Source organism: Leucopleurus acutus (genome assembly GCF_964270905.1).
Source record: "Leucopleurus acutus genome assembly, chromosome: 17".
Lineage (NCBI taxonomy): Eukaryota > Metazoa > Chordata > Mammalia > Artiodactyla > Delphinidae > Leucopleurus > Leucopleurus acutus.
Genome location: NC_139159.1, coordinates 53,313,710 through 53,331,733, shown reverse-complemented (window position 1 = coordinate 53,331,733; position 18,024 = coordinate 53,313,710).

The window sequence follows — 18,024 nt, the reverse complement described above, 5'->3', positions numbered from 1 at the left end:
TTACCAAATGTGACCCTGAGACATGAAGTGAACAAATGCTGTTGGAAAAATGGTGCTAATAGATTTGCTCAATTCAGGGCTGTCATAAGCCTTCAACGTGTAAAACATGCAGTGTGTGAAGTGCAATAATGTGAAGCACAATAAAACCAGGTATGCCTATAGTCAGTAAGTAGCTCCAATTTCAGCTAGTTGTCTCTGTACACTTACTTCCTCATCAGGTGTCTGCCAACTCAGCAAGTTTCCACTCCAGGAGAATAGAAATTTTTCCTCACTACGATGACACAATTTATCCCATAAGCCATTATGCAGTGATTTAGCCTACTTCTCTGGAGGAGATAAAAAAAAATCTATGGCTACAAGACTAATTACCAGCAGCAGTTTACTGACATAGCAAAAGAAATAAAAGAGGTGGTAAAGATGGCATGTCACTGCATTTGCTCCTTTATCACTGCCCTCGGACACACTGTCGTGTCACAATGGGATATTCATGCAGCACAATGGACACACAAACACATCTGGACTATACAAGCTCAAAGGACAGCAGGAAGGCCAGAGTGCTTGGAAAGTACTGAGCATATATGAGATGAGGTCAGAGGAGTAGGTTGTGGCCAGTTCACATAGTACCACAGGACATGACAAGGAGTTTGCCTTAAATTCTAAATAAAATAGTAAACTATTGGCAAGTTTTAAGTAGGGAAGTAAACCATGCTTTGGAGGTCAGAGGGGACTGCTTGGGGGAAATAACTGTCACTTGAATGACAGTGGAGAGAAAGAGCTTGGCTCTTTCTAGAAGCTTCAGGATGCCTGAGACAAAGAGCAAGGCATGAAATCGTGAGAGAAGGGATGGAGAGGTGAAGGCAGTCAGGGCACTGGAAACCTTTTAAACCATATTCAGACTTTAGTACTTACCCTGAGGGCAACAGGGTGTCAGGGTAGGCTATATAAGCAGGGAAACCAAAAGGTACCTATTTGCCTCCTACTCGTACTTCATTGTCATGAACCAGTCACAGACCTCACACAGCTGCAAGGGCTGTGGAGTAAGGTTCCTGCACACCCGGTGGGTGGGGGGGCGGGGGGGAAGAGGAGGGAGTCAGTGAGCATTAGCCATATTTACGACAGGCGGGGACCAATTATATACAGATTACATATTCTATCCCAAGTATCCACATTCATTCTTCTTCAGTGGAAAAGACACAGAGACAAAAGTTTTTAAAAAAATGATCTATTAAAGTTCTGGTCTATGTATATATTTGTCTGCTGCTATAGGACGTAGCCGTAGACAAATATACATTGTCCTCAGATCTGTATGTTACATTTGGGATGATTGATCTTTATTACGGGCTCTGCCCCAAGTGCCTGAACAGCTGAAACTGAGGAACATAAAAAGCCCAGTACGGCTGCCAACTTGAAGAGATTTGCCAAAGACAATGTTAAGACACCACTGACAGAAAACCCTGGTTTCAAATCTGATCTCCAAACAGAAAGCATCTACAAGTGTAGATGCTTCAAACTGCTGGGATGGGCTCAAGCTGCTTCTCCCCGTGCAGTGTGTGTGTGTGTGTGTGTGTGTGTGTGTGTGTGTGTGTGTGTGTGTGTGTGTGTGTGTGTGTGTGTGTGTGTGTGTGTGTGTGTGTGTGTGTGTGTGTGTGTGTGTGTGTGTGTGTTCCTCGAAGGGAACAGAATGGGGATTGATTTTTAATGATGCTGTGATTTCCTTAGTAACTGTAAAAGCTAGCTAGTTTTTGGTATTACAGGGAAAGTCCAAACCATAGCTGATGTGAACTCTGTAGACACTGCTTGAACGACGTTACTTTCGCTACTGTTTAGGTGAAGAAACATGGCATGTGCTTTGGTTTGAACAGAAGCCTGATTAACCCCAGGTTCCGCCACTGCTGGCTGTGTGGTCTTGGGCAATAAACTCCAACTTTGTGAGCCTCAGCTTATTCATCTAGAGTCTGATCATAATAATGTGTATTTTACTGTGTTGTCTTAAGGATTAACTATTTAAGACCCATAAATCACATAATACCATACTTGCCATGTGGTGAGGGCTCAATTAACAGGAGCTCTTACAACCTCATTTTTTAGTTCTCTGTGCTCAGTTGTAGTTTCTGGATAAAACTATTTGAATTTTTTAAATTTAATGTCACAAATTCAAAATGACTTTGTTCTTACTTTAAATGCACGAAAGAATCATTATAAACTGAAGAATTTTTATAAAGTTCATTTTAATGAACAAATTTGATTTAAGAAAAAACATGAATCCTTTTACGGTCAGATCTTTTTCATAAAGTTCTGACAAGTCAAATCAAATGTTTGCCACATGCTTCCCCACCTGCCAAGAACTACAGATGTCCTGGGCATCTGGTGCAGGGATACCCACAGTCATGCCCACAGGCTGAAGGGCTTTAAAATCCTAATGTGTGGATTCAGAACTCACTGTGCTTGGTGGCTCAACGAGGTCCTCAAACATACAGCCCTCAGGCTTGGCTCTGTAAACTGATGACCCCCTTAGGTATCCCTACAAATTCAGCACTGGGTGTACTGGAGGCCTTTAAATGCAGACAGTGTGTTCTGCAGAGTCCCCAGGAGACCTGATCCATACCAGGGTTCATGTGGTAGAACGGGTTACAAAGAAAGAGGTACCGAATTAAGTAGCGCCTGCACAAGTGCGCTTAAACAGTAGTTAAGTAAAACAAACCAAAATAAACATAAAAGACATGTCATGTTGAAAAGCACTGCATCAGCATCTATTCAGCATCACCAGGTTGCTGACATTAGGAAAGAAAGAAGAAAAGGACAATGAAAGCAACTCACACTCTGAAAGCAAGCTTCAGAAAACAGGAAGACTAAAGTAGGTGAAATAACACAATCTCTGAAACAGTGACATTGAGCTAGTGAAGAGATCACTAACCAGTATACTTCTAAAGTCCTTTCTTTCATTCTATTCCTAGTATTTCTGCATATGTGCAGGTAGAAGGCAAAAAGCCCAACTTCTAAAAACAAGCTGAGGATAAGGATTAACTTCTGCTCTGTTTCTTTCTATATTTGAAAAGATCAAGATTTAGCCTCTCTTGCAAGTTGATCGTAGAAACGTGTAAAAGAGGTAATTGGAAAGGAAGGCACATGAGTAGGAGAAATAGATACACACTTTACCAAGAGCTGGGCTGTAGTCCTACTTTGGTCCCTGATAGAATGTGACTTCACTAAATTGCAAATCTTGTGGCTTCATTTCCTAATACGTACCAAGAGAAGGGTTGACCTCTTAGTAAATGACCATACATCTGAGAACAGACCCAGTTTGCACCTGTTCTGGAGTTCTTATGGCATCTCCTCTCACACTGAAACATGCCCTGGTTTGGTTGATAAATAATGCTCTCCACCCTACCGCTTGTATTTTTGAGCTCTAAAATTCTATTAATACTTCCATTCATTTATTCTTCTACATTGAGAGCATTTATATTCAGCAATGCTCTCAGCAGAAAAATAATAGCTGGTGCATATTCACCTATCTTGGAAAGCACGTTAGCATAACTGTTCCTTGCACATAGGTCTTTTCAGCTGGACTTTTGCTGTAAGTCCAAGATGTCATCTGCTTTGTACAATCAAATTCTGAAAAACCTAATTCACTTGAACTTTTCAATGAGGTAAACAAATGCTAATTATTCATTTTCCTATTAGTGAGTCACATCATTTTACACCCAGTGGCCTTCATAGATTAATAAATTATAATGATTAAATTCTTTTTTTTGTTTGTTTGTTTTCTGTTTTTTTTTTGCGGTACGCAGGCCTCTCACTGTTGTGGCCTCTCCTGTTGCGGAGCACAGGCTCTGGACGCGCAGGCTCAGCGGCCATGGCTCACGGGCCTAGCTGCTCCGTGGCATGTGGGATCTTCCCAGACTGGGGCACGAACCCGTGTCCCCTGCATCGGCAGGCAGACTCCCAACCACTGCACCACCCGGGAAGCCCATGATTAAATTCTTAATTCTTAGGCTATGTCACACTTCCAGTTTCCAATTGGTTAACGTACTCGTTAGATTTTTAGATGCCAAAAGCCACTGAAAATGTATGTCTATTATGCCATTTTCTGTGGAAGTAAGATTTTAAGAACATTTCAATTACAAAAAAAAAAAATACTTCGACCATAAATATATTTAAATAATTAAAAAAATTTTCTTCCCATGTTAAGGAATATAATGATTAGTAACATATGTTGTAATATGTCAACCAAATTGTATAAATTTTCTGTCTGGAGTTTTTTTAAAAAGCTAAATCTCAAACTTACCAATTAAATTAAAAAAAATTTATTTTAGCACTGCATAAGCCAAACAAATCTATTTCTTGGCTATATTGTCCATAATGGATGATCCTTCCTGGAAATACAGAGTTCCTTATTTCCTTCTCCACTTCTTGGCAGTCGTGCTTGTCTTCTGGGACACTCCTCCCTCTGCCTGAGCCTCCAACACCCTTCCAAGACCAGCCAACTCCATCTCGGGCTTGCCTTTCTCCCTCCTGTACCCTTTAACTGGAGCTGCTGATAATTTACAAATGTGTTAACTGCTTTAAGCAAAGCTGTGTTTTAAACATTAGCACAACTGTGTCGGGGGACATCTACAGGCTGTCTTCGTCCATAAAAAGAAGAACTAAGATGAATTACTTGATTAATCAAGGCCACCTCGCTGCCATACCTGGCACTCTCATCTTTTCTCCACCAATTAATCTTCACATTTGACCCCATTCCAAAAGAAGACTCAAACACAAATCTTAATTTATCATCCAAGTAAATCTACAAACTAATCTGTATTTATTACTATTATAATAATTTCTCGTAGTGATTATAAACTCTCTCCAACCCATACGTGTCTCAAAGTATTTTAAATGATTAATTTTGTACTTTAAACTATGGAATATTAACAGAGCTTGACAAGTTATATTTCATATGCAAAGATAAAAATGCTTTGGAAAGTCTAATAGTCTAATAATAAATAACAGAGGAGAACCAAAAATTAAAACAGATGCTTTCAGATACGATTAAAAAATAAATAGGAAATGAGTATTTAAATAATCAACGCTTGCATACATAAATTATTCAGCAATAGAAAAGAATAAAGTATGATACATGCCACAACATGAATGATCCTTGAAAATATTATGCCCGTGAAGAAGCCTGTCAAGTGAAAGGCCACTACTTATAATTTCATTTATATTAAATTTCCAGAATAGGCAAATCTATAGAAGTAAAAAGTAGATTAATGCTTGCCAGAGGCTGGGGGGGAGGGGGAAATGGGGAGTGACTACGAATGGGCACGGGATTTCTCACTGGAGTAATGAAAGTGTTCTAAAATTAGATGGTGGTGATGATTATACAACTCTGTGAATATACTAAAAACTACTGAACTATACTTTTAAAGTGTGAATTCATGGTATCTCAGTTATATCTCAATAAAGCTGTTCTTTTTTCAAAAGCCAATAAATAAATAAATAATCAAGGCTTAAAATAATTATACCCAACATTTACCAAATACTTTCTCTGGACCAGGTCCAGATCTATGCACCTTCTGCTGCATTATTACCATAATCGCCCTTCAGGTTAACTGTTTTACAGATGAGGAAATGAAATCAAAGAGGATGGGAATAGCTTTTCAAAGTTCTCACAGCAAGCAGGTAGCAGAGATGGGATTCAAACCCAGGGCCGACTCCATAGTCCTTGATTTTAAATAATTAAGCACTTCTTTATAGATTCATGGTTTTTAACCCTATCAAATACCCACTTAAAAATAATATTGTCTAACTCCTATTTCAAAATTCTAAAATAAATTTATAGAAAATATAATCTACCTACAGATATAATTAAAACAGACAAAAAGCCCCCCAAAACTCCGTAGTTGTTATACAAAAGAGAAATAAAAACAAAGCAAATTACAGTAAAATAATACATAATTCAATATACAAAAACTCACATTAGAAGAAATAATGACCTCAACAGCCAAAAATGCAGACCAACACAGGTGTGTTGCATTTTTTTTTTTTTTTTTTTTTGCTATATGTGGGCCTCTCACCGTTGTGGCCTCTCCCATCGCGGATCACAGGCTCCGGACGCGCAGGCCCAACGGCCATGGCTCACGGGCCCAGCCACTCCGTGGCATGTGAGATCTTCCTGGACCGGGGCATGAACCCGTGTCCCCTGCATCAGCAGGCGGACTCTCAACCACTGTGCCACCAGGGAAGCCCGGTGTGTTGCATTTTTGACTCAAGTACCTCAAGCAGTGTTGTCATCAGTGATGAGATGTTCCACAGTGATGAATAACTCTCGGAAAAGTTCCAAATAAAACAAAGGGAGACTCTATGTACACAATGGTTGTATTCTGTCAAATTCAGTTGATGTTAAAACTGCATAAAAATACCATTTGCTTATATGTAAAAAGATCATTTGGTTCTTCCTTCAGAAAATTATAAATAGGTTGTTTACACTTACGAATGTCTGGTGGGACTTCTGAAAGTCAGCAGTACAAAAAGCAATTACTTGTGGCTCAGGACTCTCCTGAACATTATTAGACATCCAACCTGGTGACTCTCCACTCACTAAATGCCAGCAGGGCCTTTCAATCACTGGGACAACCATAAAACACCCCCACGGATTTCCAAAACATCGCTTAGCAGCAGGACTGCCCCTAATGAGTACCACTGCTATAGAAGAGAGTAGACCATACACTTAGAGCAGAGGAAGCACCACCTCTAGGAGAGGAAAAGAAAGCCCAAATCCAAATATAGATGGAAAAGTCTACTTTAGAATGCATAATCTAAGGCAAAATGATTTTGAACTTTAGATGAATACTGAAAAACAGGCCGGCTGGGGTCTTTGGCGTTTAGTTTGGACACTTTTCTCTCCCTTCTCATCAGCATAAGACATCCCACCTGGCGTAACTGAGAACGCGCCTCTGGTCTGCCTCCTTTTCCAAAAAAATAGCCTTGGAATTGGCTAAGTCTACTCTGTGAAGGGAAGTTTATTTGCTCTTTTTCTTCTCTTTCGGCCAAACTCCATCACCTTCCTTCCTCTGGCATCCCTGTCTTCATCATTCTTCTCTTATTCTCAGCAAGTACACCCACAAAGCAGAATGGGGCTGAAATGAGCCCCAGGAACAAATATTTTTGTGATAAAAGATTAGTTGAGGGCTTCCCTGGTGGCGCCGTGGTTGAGAGTCTGCCTGCCAATGCAGGGGACATGGGTTCGAGGTCTAGTCCAGGAAGATCCCACATGCCTTGGAGCAACTAAGCCTGTGCACCACAACTACCGAGCCTGCGCTCAAGAGCCCACGAGCCACAACTACTGAAGCACGCAGGCTTAGAGTCCATGTTCCACAACAGGAGAAGCCACCACAGTGAGAAGCCCGCGTGCTGCAACGAAAAGTAGCCCCTGCTCGCCACAACTAGAGAAAGCCCGCACGCAGCAACGAAGACCCAACGCAGCCAAAAATAAAATAAATAAATTTATTTTTAAAAAAAAAAGAGGACTTGATGGAGTCAGGGAACGACAACTCAATGCTACTAGAGGCAGGACAGAATTGACAAGTACTGTGGCTAGACATGTTAGAAAAGGCTAGATCATGCAGGGTCATATCTGTCATGCTGAGAAGATTGGATTTTACCCTGAGTGTCATGGGATCCCACAATCAGGCTTTTGTTATGAGAATTGGTTTTTGCAAAGGCCATTCTGGCCCTTTGTGGAGAATAGATTAGAGAAGGGCCCTAGTGGAAGCAGAAAGACCAGTAACAAGGATCTTGCATTGTTACAGGCTAGAGATAAGGGTAGTTGAGACTGGGGAGAAGTGTCCAGTTTTGAAAGTTTTAATGGACATAGGAGTGGATAGGACTAGATGATTGTCTAAACGGAAGGGGCGAGGAGTGCACACACAAACACATGTCTGTCGGCTCAATGGAGGACGGTGCTATTGACCGAGATGGAGACAACAGGTTGGGTGTAACAAGAACGCAGAGGGTGGATTTTGAGGCAAAATACCCAACTGCAGCTCTGTTACTAAGGTACCTAATTTTATCAAAGGACAACTTTTCTGTTTAGAGCTACTGAATTTTGTAATGATGGAACCAAAGAGGACTTTGGTTATCAGACGTTTAACTTCCTCATTTTAAAAATAAAGGAACTGAGCACAGACTAGGAAAGAAAGCAACTTAATCCAAAATTTACGAGTTAATTAATTGAGGCAGAATGTCTAATGAAGAAAAAGACTCAGAATCTAATCTCTATTCTGCTGCTTATCCGCTGCATGATCTTTTCAAGCGTCTTTTCCTGTCTGCCTCCACCCCTTAGTGTTGTTGCAAAAGAGATCACAGATGCAAAATGCAGCACAGTGCTGGGTACAGAGCAAGTTCTAGAAATGTTTTGTTTCTCATCCCAGAGAACTTGGTCATTCCCTAGATGAAAGGACAAAAGGATGATTTTCCTAAACTTAAGTGTTCACTTGTCCTCTCCCTGGGCACTGGAGTTGGTCAGAATAAGATTTGAGAACAGATTCTGATGCTCTACTGGACAAATTAACTAAATGTCTTAAATTGATTTCCTTTTCTGTAAATGTGGTGACACCATCTGCCCTACAGGATTTCCCAAAGATTAAGTGAGTGAACGCATAAACACACTTAAAATATCAATAGTACCGGTCACATAGTAGATGCTCAGTAAATCGTTCCAAGTAGGCATGTATAGTTGAAATTTTAAGCTAGCAGTTTAGAAAGGAGATCAGGATGACAGATCTAAATTGACTTCTCTAAATAGACATGACAACAGATAGGAGATTAAAATTGGGGTGGGATGCTGAAAAAGGGAAAATCTACTAAGTCTTAAGGAGAACATATATTTATGAAAGACAGGGGGTGTGGTTGGTCAAAGAAGGAAAATAAAGCCAAGGATTACAGGGTAAAAACTGTTAACAGAGTTTAGAGGGGAAGTAGGGATTAGTCAAGTGGTAAACACAGCACAGAAGTAAGTAATGAGAGGAGCGGAGAAAAGACTATGAAGTGTGCAAGCTGGATGGGAGAAGAGGGGGACATTTAAGAGATCAGTTTCAAAGTGCTTTCAAACTGTACAAAGTCAGTAAATATGTACTGCTCTTCAAATATTAATTTCACGGGTGTATATATGTGACTGGGTGGGGTTTTGTGTTTTGTTTATTGGTTTTGGAGTGTGCGTGCTACTTCGTTTCAGAGTCAGAGGAAATGGTTCTTCTCTGCAGCATGTTGATGTTGCCACAACTGTTTTGTTTGTTTGGTTGTTTTGGTTTTTTTCAACTAGGGGAGAATAACCTGGAATTACAGGAGAGCCCCATTGTAGGAGTTCACACCGTTTTTCATTTCTTTGTGCCTGATCTATCCTGGCCAATCCTTTTACTCTCAATAATTTTTGTTATTTTAGTTTTGTCCTTTGGAAACAACATATATTTATTTTGGGTTTTTTCTCTCTTTTTTTAAAAAATATAAAACTGTAATCTATCTATATTAAATTATAGACAAATTTGTTATTTACATGTATGTATTTTAATACACCCCTTGTTGACGGTTTGTCCTATAACTTAACTTGTTTCTGTCTTTTCTTTGTGCACTATTACTATATTTTCTCTACTTTTATCAATTAAAAGTTATCCTATCGCTTCTCGGCCTTTTGGCTAAGATCAAGTGAAAAGTTATCCTAAGTGTTTTCAAAACTCAAAATGTGCTTGAACTCGCTGTTTTCAATGATTAATATTAAGAATGCAAGAGAATCTCTTGACTTTCCCCTGTAAATAAGAAAATTAGCATGTTTGGCTTTCCTTAATTCTCTCTCAGCTACTCAGTTTTTTATATATAAAATATGAGTTTTTAAGGCATGAATTATTTTTATTTTGTATATTCTCTTTGGGCATATTTTTATATTTGTACTTTTTAAATTTATATTTACAGCAAGAATTTAAACTTATCTATGTGTCACTGGTAGCAGTGTTTATAATCAATTTTTCTTTCTTTTTTCCTTTAGCCACACAACTTGTGGGATCTTAGTTCCCCAACCAGGGATTGAACCTGGTTCAATGTGAAAGAGCTGAATCCAAACCACTGGACTACCAGGGAATTCCCTAAAATCAATCTTTTTATGACCCAATTTGTTCTTTTTTCAGTTTGTTATTAATTTATGTCTTGTTCTAATGTATATTTAATTTTTAAAAAACAGATGAGTGATACAATTTTTGATTTTATGAGAATTTCTTTCATCTATTTAATATGTTTCTTATTCCATATACTCATATTTTCACATTTCCTATATACCTTGGGAAAGGAAGGGGAAGCTGGGAGTGACACCAGCACCATGGCAGCAAGAGTCATTCCTCTTTTCTCTCTCCTTTGATTAACAGCTAATTAGACATCCATAATGGAACAAAAGTGCCGCTGCACATTATACCAGGATACCCGGAAGGTTTCTACCCACACATGCTTCTGAAAATGGGCAGACAGGACCTCGGTAGGGGCTATGAGGCTGACTTGATGAGCCTGCCCCGCCTTCACTCACCTTGATCACAGAAAGGAAATCTGGAGGGTACAAAACTGGGTGGATACCCGTGGCCACCTGTGAGAAAGTTTGTGGAGGTCCAGCCTTTCTGAGGGGAGAATCTGGCATACCATAGGAGCAGGACAGAGACGAGTTTGGATGCAGAAAAGAGGAAGGAATTTGCCAAGATGGGAACCCCTCTCCAGGGCAACACTGCAAGTGGCTGGGCTTTTGGCTGTGTCAGTGGGGACCCTTCCCATGGAGGAGGTAAAAAGCAAAAGTGGTGAGTGAATTCCAGGCTGTCCCAGGTGTGCAGGCTGCAGCTGGAGAAACCTGTTTCTCTCTACCAACACCCAGATTTCTGAGGATGAAACTCTGTGACTGGGGAAGGGACAGGAAAGGGAAGGAGGCAGATAACATAAAAGGGTTTTGAAGGAATGTGTTTCCTCCTGTCTGCTTCAGGACTTCAGCAGGAGGTCAGCCTGTGGGCCTCTGGGAGTGACACACTTGAGGAGTTCATCCCTGGGCTCGCTCGTGGGTACCCCAAAAGTCGCAGGTGCTAAGCTCACACCTCCCCTTACTCTGCTGTCAGCTCCACATTCCCAAGAGCATCCCAGACAGCCAGCTCCAGTAGGAGAAACCACAGACTTGAGCTATCATGCCACCTTCTGGAATATAAAAGAAAGGTTTCTAGTAGACAGTTTGTCGAATTTTAAGAACCAAAGAACCGAAGTTCAATTAAGGATGGGTCTGCTACTTCAAATGCAAAAGCAAACGTGCATACCTTCAAACAGTATGAAAAATCAAGGAAATGTGGTATCATAAAAAGAAAATGATAATTCACCAGCAACCAAACTCAAAGGCATGGAATATTGCAGTCTAACTTATGAAGAATTCAAAATAGCTGTTATGAAGAAATTCATTGAGCTACAAGAAAACTCAGAAAGACAATTCAATGAACTCAGGAATAAAATTAATGAAGAGAAGGAGTTCTTTACCCAAAGACAGAAATTATAAAAAAAAGAACCAAACAGAAATCCTGAAGCTGAAGATTTCAATAAATGAAATAAAGAATGCAATAGAGAGCATCAATAACAGGGAAGAACAGATGGGAGAGAGAATAAGTGACTTGAAGGATAGGAATATTGAAATATTTCAATTAGAAGAGGAGAGAGAACTAAGAGTTTTTTAAGTGAAAAAACCCTAGGAAAGTTATTGGATTTGATTAGAAAGGCAAATATAAGTATAACTGATGTATCAGAAGGAAAAGAGAGGTGAAGGGGGCAGGGAGTTTATTGAAAGAAATAATAGCTGAGAACATCTCAAACCTGGGGAAGAACTTGGACATATAAGTCCACCCTGTTGTCTCAATGCAAAAAGACCTTCACCAAGACGCATAATGAAACTATCAAAAATCAGTGACAAAGACAGGATCTTAAAGGCAGCAAGAGGAAAAAAGAAAGTAACTCCAAAGAATCCCCAATTAGGCTAACAATAGATTTCTCAGCAGAAGCTCTACAGATTAGGAGAGAGTGTTATGATATATTCAAAGTGTTGAAAGGTAAAAACTGCCAGCCAAGCATACTTTATCCAGCAAAGTTATCCTTCAGATATGAAGGAGATGGAAAGGCTTTCCCAGACAAACAAAAGCTGAGGGAGTTCACCACCAATATACCTACCTGACTTGCAAGAATGCTGAAAAAGTTCTTCAAGCAGAAATGAAAAGATGTTCATCAGAGTCATATGAAAGTATATTACACTCTGGTAAAGGTAAAAAGTAGATAGAATTAGAAAACTATAATTCTATTATTGATAGAATGATGTGTTAACTACTTAACTATAGTATAAAAGTTTAAGGAAACGAGCATTAAAAATAACTATAGCTACTATAGTTTATGAACAAATATACAACATAAAAAGAGGTAAATTATGACATCAAGAAGATAAAAGGGGAGGAATAAAAGAATAGAGCCTTTATAGGCAAATGAAAATAAATTGCTATTGGCATAAAATGGACTGTTTTATCTATGAGATGTCTTATGCAAGCTTCAGTGATAACCACAAAGCAAAAATCTACAACAAATTCATGAAATATAAAAAAGGGAGGGACTTCCCTGGTGGTCCAGTGGTTGAGACTCTGCACTTCCAATGCATGGTGCGCAGGTTCGACCCTTGGTCAGGGAACTAAGATCCCACGTGCCGCACGGCACAGCCAGGAAAATATTTAAAAAAGAAAAGAAAAGGGAGACAGAGCATACCACAATGGAAAACCACTAATTTACAAAAGTAAGCAGAAACAGACAGAAAAAGAAACAAGGGATATACAAAACAACCAGAAGGCAAACAATAAGATGGAATTAGTAAGTCCTTACATATTAATAATCACTCTAAACATAAATGGATTGACTTCACCAATCAAAAAGGCACAGAGTGGCTGGCTGGATTTAAAAAACAAGACCCAACTAGATGGTGCCTATAGAAGACTCATTTCAGCCCTACGGACATAGGCTCAAAGAGAAGAGATGGAAAAAGAAATTCCAGACAAGTGGAAACCAAAAGAAAGCAGGGGTAGCCATACTTATATCAGACAAAATAGACTTTAAGCCAAAAACAGTAACAAAAGACAAAGAAGACAATTATATAACGGTGAAGGGGTTAATACATTATTATATAATGATAAAGGGTTAAGATACAACAATTATAAATATATATGCACAATTCAGCAGAGCTCCTAAATATATTAAGCAAAAACTAATAGATTTGAAGGGAGAAATAGATAACAATACAGTAATAGTAGGGAACTTCAGTACCCCACTAGCAGCAATAAATATGTCATCCAGACCAAAGGAAAAAAAAAAAAAATATATATATATATATATATATATATATATATATATCAATAAAAGAAATGTTGGACTTGAACCATACTTTAAACCAAATGGATTAACAGTTATATATATAGAACATTCCAACCAATGGCAGCAGAATACATATTCTTCTCAAGTGCATACAGAATATTCTCTAGGATGGATCATATCATAAGCCACAAAATAAGTCTTAGCAAATTTAAGATTTAAATTATACCAACTATCTTCTCTGATCACAGTAATATGAAACTAGAAAGCTGTAAGATCTACAAATATATAGAAGTTGAACAAGACATTTTTGGAAAACCAATGGGTCAAAGAAGAAATCAAAACAAAAGTAAAACATTATCTCAAAATAAAAACAAAATGAAAACACAATGTATCAAATCCAATAAAATGTTACAAAAGCATTCAGAGAGAAAATTTATAACAATAAATGCACATATTAGAAAATTAGAAAGGCTCAAATAAACAACCTAATTTTATACCTCAAGGAACAAAAGAAAAAAATTAAATCCATATTTAGCAGAAGGAAGGAAATAATAAAGATCAGAAGAGAAATAAATAAAATATATGAGACCAGAAAAATGATAGGAAAAAAACCAATATAACTAAGAGCTGGTTTTTCAAAAAGAAAACAAATTTTTGGCTACCGTAAGAAAAAAAGAGAGAAGACTCAAAATTAGAAATGAAAAAGGACACATTAGTCTCCCAAGGCAATAGAAATAAAAACAAAAATAACCAAATGGGACCTAATCAAACTCACAAGCTTTTGCACAGCAAAGGAAACCATAAAAAAAAACAAAAAGACAATCCACTGAAAAGACAATCCAGCAAATGATGGGACCGACAAGGGCTTAATTTCCAAAATATACAAACAGCTCATACAATGCAACAGCAACAAAAAGCAAACAACCCAATCAAAAACTGGGCAGAAGACCTAAATAGACATTTCTCCAAAGAAGACACACAGATGGCCAACAGGCACATGAAAATATGCTCAACATCATTAATTATTAGAGGAATGCAAATCAAAATTACAGCGAGGTACCACTTCACACTTATCATTAAAAGGTCTACAAATAACAAATGCTGGAGAGGGTGTAGAGAAAAGGGAACCCTCCTACACTGTTGGTGGGAATGTAAGTTGGTGCAGCCACTATGGAAAACAGTATGAAGGTTCCTTAGAAAACTAAAAATAGAATTACCATATGACCAGCAATCCCACTCCTAGGCATACATCTATAGAAAACCATGGTTCGAAAGGATGCATGCACCCCTATGTTCATAGCAGCACTATTCACAATAGCCAAGACATAGAAACAATGTAAATGTCCAATGACAGACGAATGGATAAAGAAGACGTGGTACATATAAACAATGGAATAACACTCAGCTATTAAAAAAAAAACGAATGAAATAATGTCATTTGCAGCAACATGGATGCAACTAGAGATTATCAAAGTAAGTGAAGTAAGTCAGAAAGAGGAAGACAAATACCATATGATATAACTTACATGTGGAATCTAAAATATGGCACAAATGAGCCTATCTACAAAATAGAAACAGACTCATAGACATAGAGAACAGACTTGTGGTTGCCAAGGGGGAGGGAATGTGGGGGAGGGATGGACTGAGAGTTTGGGGTTAGTATATGCAAACTATTACATGGATAGTAGAATGGATAGACAACAAGGTCCTACTGTGTAGCACAGGGAACTAAATGTATTCACTATCGTGGGGTAAATCATAATGGAAAAGAATATAAAAAAGAATGTATGTATGTGTATAACTGGGTTACTTTGCTATACAGCAGAAATTAACACAACATTGTAAATCAACTATACTTCAATTAAAGAAAAGAATGGTAAACACTCAAAAAAAAGAAAAGAAAAAGGACACATTACAACTGATAGTACAGAAATATATACGTTCATAAGAGAATGCTATGAACAATTACATGCCAACATATTAGACATCTTAGAAGACATGAGTAAATTTCTGGAAACATACAACCTACATGACATAAGCAGGAAGAAACAGAAAACCTGAACAGACCAACAATGAGTAGAGATTGAATCAGTAATCACAACTCTCCCAAGAGAGGACCAGATGGCTTATCTGGCAAATTATACCAAACATTTAAAGAAGAATTAATGCCAATCCTTCTCAAACTCTTCCAAATAATTGAACAGGAGAAACACCTCCAAACTCATTCCATGAGACCAGCATTACCCTGATACCACAGACAGATAAGGACACTACAGAAAAGAGAACTATAGACCAACATACCTGATGAATACAGATGCAAAACTTCTCAACAAAATATTAGCAAACTGAATTGAAGACTACATTAAAAGGATTATATCCCATGACCAAGTAGGCTTTATCCCTGAGATGCAAGGATGGTTCAACATATGCAAATCAATAAATATAATACATCACATTAATAGAATGAAAGATAAAGATAACATGATCATTTTAATAGATGCAGAAAAAGCATTTGAAAAAATAAAACATCCTTTCATGATGAAAACCCTCAACAGATTGGGTATAGGAAGAACATACCTCAACATAATAAAGGCCATATACAGCAAACATACAGCCCATATTATACTCCTCCAGGAATAAAACAAGGATGCCAGTGGCCACTCCCACCACTAGGGAGAAGTTCTAGCTAGAAAAATTAAGCAAGGCAATGAAATAAAAGGCATTCAAATCAGAAAGGAAGAAGTAAAATTGTCATTATTTGCAGATGATATGATTTTGTATATAGAAAATCCTAAAAATTCAACCAAAAACTGTTGGAACTAATTTAAAAATTCAGTAAATTTGCAGGATATAAAATCAACATACAGAAATCAGTTGCATTTATATATGCTAATTATAAAATATGGAAAAGAAATAAAGAAAACTATCTCATTAACAACAACATCAAAAACAATAGAATACCTAGCAAAAAATTTAACCAAGGAGGTAAAAGATCTGTACAGTAAAAACTACAAGAATTTGTTGAACGAAATTGAAGAAGGCACAAACAAATGGAAAAACATCTCATGTTAATAGATTGGAAGAATATTAAAACATCCATACTACCCAAAACCATCTATAGATTCAATGTAATCTTCATCAAAATAATAATAGCATTTTTTAAAGATGTAGGAAAAAAATCCTAAAATCCTCAAATAGCCAAAGCAATCCTGAGAAAGAAGAACAAAGCCAGAGGCATCACTCTTCCTGATTTTAAACTACACAACAAAGCTATAGTAGTAAAAACAGTATGGTACTGGCATATGAATAGGCACATAGATCAAAGGAACAGAAAGGAGACACCAGAAGCACACAGTCACATAATATTCAACAAGGGAGCCAAGAATACCAGTGGGGAAAGGATAGTCTCTTCTATAAATGATCTCAGGAAAACTGGATAAACACATGCAGAACAGTGGAATTGGACCCCTATCTTACACCACTCACAAGAATTAACTAGAAATGGATCAAAGACTCAAACATGAGATAGGATACCATAAAAGTTCTAGAAGAAAACCTAGGGAAGAAGTTCCTCAACATTGGTCTCAGCAATGATTTTGAATATGACACCAAAAGTGCAAACAACAAAAGCAAAATCAACAAATGGGAAAGAAGCAGTTAACAAACTGAAAAGACAGCCTACAGAATGGGAGAAAAATTTTGCAAACCATATATTGGATAAGGGGTTAACATCCAAATATATAAATAACTCATAGAACATGACAAAAAATGTTTCAAAAATGGGCCAAGGAACTAAATAGACATTTTTTCCAAAGAAGACATCCGAAGAACCAACAGGTACATGAAAAGATGCTCAACATCACTAATCAGGGAAATACAAATCAAAATCACAATGAATTATCACCTCACACCTATCAGAATGGATATCATTAGGAAGAGAAAAAGATAACAAGTGTTGGTGGGGATGCTGAGAAAAGAGAAAACTTGTGCACTGTTGATGGGAATATAAATTGGTTCTTCAGCCTCTATGGGACACAACATGGAGGTTCCTCAAAAAATTAAAAATAGATCTATTGTATGATCCAGGAATTCCACTTCTGGTTATACAGCCAAAGGAAATGAAAACAGGATATGGAGGAGATATATGCACTCCCATGTTTACTGCAACATTATTTACTATAGCTAAGGTATGGAAACAACCTAAGTGTCCATCAACAGATGAATGGATAAAGAAGTTATGATATATTTATACAATGGAAATATTATTCCACTATGATAAAGAAGGACATCATGCCACTTGTAACAACATGGATGGACCTTGAGCACATTATGCTAAGTGAGATAAGTCAGACAGAGAAAGACAAGTACTATAGGATATTACTTGTATGTGGAATCTACAAAAGCCAAACTCATAAAAACAGGAAGTAAAATGGTGGTTACCAGGGAATGGGCATGGGGATAGGACAGATGCTATTTAAGGGTACAAACTTGAAACACGTAGTAAATAAGTCCTAGAGATCTGATGCACAATGTAGTGAATATACACAATATTGTATTAAAATCAAACTTGCCAAGAGATTAGAATTTAGAATTCAATTATCCCAGTCTCTAAAAAGAAATAACTATATAACATGATAG